This window comes from Alligator sinensis, unplaced genomic scaffold (genome assembly GCF_000455745.1).
Source record: "Alligator sinensis unplaced genomic scaffold, ASM45574v1 scaffold566_1, whole genome shotgun sequence".
In the NCBI taxonomy this organism is placed as follows: domain Eukaryota; kingdom Metazoa; phylum Chordata; order Crocodylia; family Alligatoridae; genus Alligator; species Alligator sinensis.
Window position 1 is genome coordinate 969861 of NW_005842017.1, and position 3902 is coordinate 973762.

A 3902-nucleotide genomic window follows, 5' to 3' on the forward strand; every position below is an offset into this window, starting at 1 on the left:
CGCCCCCCCCCCCCCCCCCCCCAGCGCCGCGGGGCCCGGCTGGGGGCGCAGGACGCAGCCCAGGCATTGGATGCAGGAGGCTGAGGGGAGCCCCCGTGCACAGCACCAGCTATTGACACTGGTCGGCTTTCAGTCTCCTATAAATAGGCAGCTGGGAAGGGCGGAAAAACGATTTGGAGACCTTGGGGATTTAGCCAGGCCGATGCCCAGCTCAGCTAAATGTTGCTTGGGTGGGTGCCAGACCCACTGCGGTAGGTGCCACTAGGTCAAAATCGGTGGGGGGGTGTGTGTGAAAATTCTGTACATTTCAAAATAGGGGTGTGTGTGTGCCGGTGTGCACTTCGCTCTGGATTTCCCCTGGGAGCACCTGCAGTACTTGCCCTGGGGAGCCTTCTGCTCTGGGGGTGGAACTTCTGTTCCTTCAAAACCTCAGCCGATTCCCTTGACTTACAATCTGCTGCTGTGTTTTTAACATTTCAATGTGTCACGGAGGTTCTGTACTATCTGTGTTAGCAAATAACTTTTTTTTCCACCAAAGTATTGACGACTGAGTTGTCAGTGGCAGTCAGTTGCAGTTTAAAAGTAGGGGTCTGACAGCCAACATACAAGTTGTGTAGTGTGCGGCTTTGGTGACTGATAAACGCTGGGGAGTATATCACAGTCATTGTAGAGATACAGGCAAACCCCACTTAGCACTCTTCATCGGTTCCCAAAGAAATAAGTGTTAAGTGGGATAGCCTTAAGCGAAACCAATTTTCCCTGCTGCCAGCGGTATGATGCCGGTGAGCAGTATAATGAGACTTCCTGAGTGTTAAGTGGGATCGGGTATCAACGTAAAATGAGTGTTATAATGAAATAGTGCTAAGTGAAACGGCGTTGAGCAGGGGTTGCTTGTACTCATTTCCCCCATTGAGTAGGAGGAAGCTTGATACTTGAGTGGGCAGAATGATGAAAAAGTTTCCCAGTTATCTGTTATTACATTTGTAGGTTCTGATATGGCAAACACTTCAGACTGTCATTAACCTGTGCAAATGTATAGTCCTGTTGTGTTTAGGGATCTACCTGTGCACATACATTTTCAGTATCAATACCTGAAAGTATTCACTTTCTCACTTGTACTGTCTTCACTGTCTTGTACCTCGCTGAGCATATTGTTAGTACACTGTACTTAGTCTGTGTTAAGTATAGAGTTTTAGGATGGTTCTGCCTGCCCTTGCACAGCATGTGCACTGTATGCAATATATATATGATAAATGCATGTTAAGTATGCTGCCCAGTCAGAGATGCAGTATTAGCAGCCTCAAAACTGCCTAGCTCTCTTCATTTTCAAGATTTCTAATAGCCCAACAGTGACTACTAGAGGCCTTGTACATGAGGGGAGTTAGGTATGAAGCAGATGAGCTCCCAGTCATTTTCAAGTCTTCCAACAGCAGTCCTTTGACAGCTTCATCCTTTTCACTTTTACTAGTGCGCTTTAGCTGGAGTACAGTTAAGTGAGGTTGAAAGCTGCTGTGCACTCAAATGGTTTATACTAGTTGTACCCAACCTTTTATGCCAGCGGGTTGGACTGGCAGTGCCGGTCTGTCCATGGGTGGGATTCAGCTGGTATTCCCAGTGCAGTGCCCCAGTTAGGCGTGATGGACACCACCTGGTCATGCAAAGCAGGGCAGGGTGGCCCCAATGCAGCCCCATAGGGGAAAGGAGCATGACCCAACCCCATGGAAAGAGAAGGGGGCGTGGCCAGGCCCCAATCTGGCTACAAGGAAGGGAGTGAGGTCCAGCCCTAAACAGGGGGAGGGGTTGTGGCCAGGCCCCAGTGGGAGGAAGGGGGTGTGGCCAGGCTCTGATCCAAAAGTGGATCCCTGGTTAATCCTGTGGGCTGCGGCTCTGCATGCTATATTGGGTGGACGGTGGTGGCACAGGGCCTGATCCTGCTAAGGAGGGGCAGCAGGGGGTCTGAGCTCAGTGCACAGTGGTGACTCTTTGCAACTCATCTGGCCTGCAGGGCCAAAAGGTTGAGTGCCACTGGTTTATATGCTTACCTAATATGCAGATAATCAACATTTTTTTGCAATGTAAGCAATAAGTAAAAACTGGAACTGTCTTTGTGTTATGCTGTTAAGTGAATTATGCACTTACCTAGTTGGCATGTCAGTGGACTATGCTGTTCTTTATGTGAGGTAACTGTAGAAGAAGTACTATTGTACTTTCATTATATCAGTTTTGGTAGTGTAAAGTTTATTGGATGTGATGTACCATGCATATCCAGTATTTTTGTTTCGTTGACGGTCTGGTTTCTAGGTAGGAAAATGGCATAATCTTGTAATAATACAGGGAGATAGCATGATCAATTGGATAAGACGCTGAATTTGGCATTTGTGTAATATGGGCTGTCTTCCCATGTAGTTTGTAACCTGAAACTGGTCTAATGTTAGCATATTTGATGCAGTGTGATTGTAGCACCTTAGCCAGCTGAAATGTGAAGTTGTAACGTTACAGTTTTAATGTTTTATTTGAGGCTGTTGTTTTGACAAAAGTTCATATTTAGTGACTTTATATTTTTTGTTTTCTACAAAGAGAAAAAAAGTCATTCTTGTTCCTTAGCATCACTTTCCAACTCATGATGCAAACCTCATAATGGATTTTATGGTAGTACTCAGTAGAAAACTGGTAGCAAAATATTGTTGTAATCTCCCTAGTGTTAAATAATCCAAAAGTGCAGTATCTGATTATGGTAAGAAAAATATGATAGTCATGTTTCAAATGAAGCAATAGTTCTCACCTGTTGTACAGCTGTTATTTGCCATCTGCAGAAGAATAAGAATTTTAAAGCTCTATGCATGCTGTCAGTGTTGTATCTTGGTCTAGCTTAGTTGAATTTTGTCAAATGTTTAATTTTTGTGGACTGAAAGTTTACATTATACAATCCCAAATTCACAGATTGCTACATAAAAATCAGTGTGGCTGTTATAGCTCTACTCCCTGAAGTTGGATAGCATATTTGCATTTCTATTTGTGTCTTCCATATCTTAGTACTTTTCTTTTAATGAAACTTATTATCCAGCTTCTGTCCTTTATGAACCTAAACTATATTAATTCCTAATTTTTGTAGTTCTGATAGGGGCCTTAATTCTGTAAGTTGTTCTGCAGCCATCTGGAGCACTACTGGCTTCAGTGAGTCTCTTTATGAGAGTTGGTTAACACAGAGCAACTTGGAAGAAGAGCAGTGTGCATTACATCTGGGTGCCTATGGAGCTCCTTTTCTGGCCTCCAGTGCTGCCCCTGAGTCTCTGTTGACCCTTGCACCAGCCCTGGCCAGTCCAAGATCCATGTTGCTTCCTCTCCAGCCAGTCTGGGACTATACTACATGCAGTGGGCATCCCAGTCTAGTGGGAGAGGTCCCATGTGTGGCATGGATCTTGGACTAGCTGGACCAGAAAGTCTGGGACTGTACCGTATGTGGCATCCATCCTCTGCCCTCCAGTCTCTGGTCTAAGACTGTGCCTTCGGGCAAGGAGGGCAGCATGCACCATGGGCACTGGATTGGGAATGGGGGAGGAAGTGCAGGGAGGTCTGTGAGCCAGATCCAGCTTGTGGACTGGCCCCATGCCACTCATTTGGCCTCATGGGGCCAGATGAATGACATCTCTGCATTCATTCACTCTGTGTAGGTCAGTATAGCTCCCTGTTTTAAAGAAGATATGTATAGTTCATTTAAACATTTTTTTTCCTTAAAACAGTTACTTATTTACATGGCCTTCGTTGTAAGGACTGGCTAGTTAGAATGTGGAGTAAACTTAGTTTGTCTTACTCTTCAGTTTACTTATGTAAACTGGTGGTACTCATATAAGCTGCACCCCTGGATCCACTCAACCCAGCTAGCCGGGCCTCAGAGACTCCTC

General features: G+C 45.4%; 1 protein-coding gene across 8 annotated transcripts in view; it reads left to right on the top strand.

The window, feature by feature from the left end:
* PCNT (pericentrin) overlaps positions 1-3902 on the top strand; it is a 130930-nt gene that overhangs the window by 458 nt on the left and 126570 nt on the right. The window lies entirely within an intron of this gene.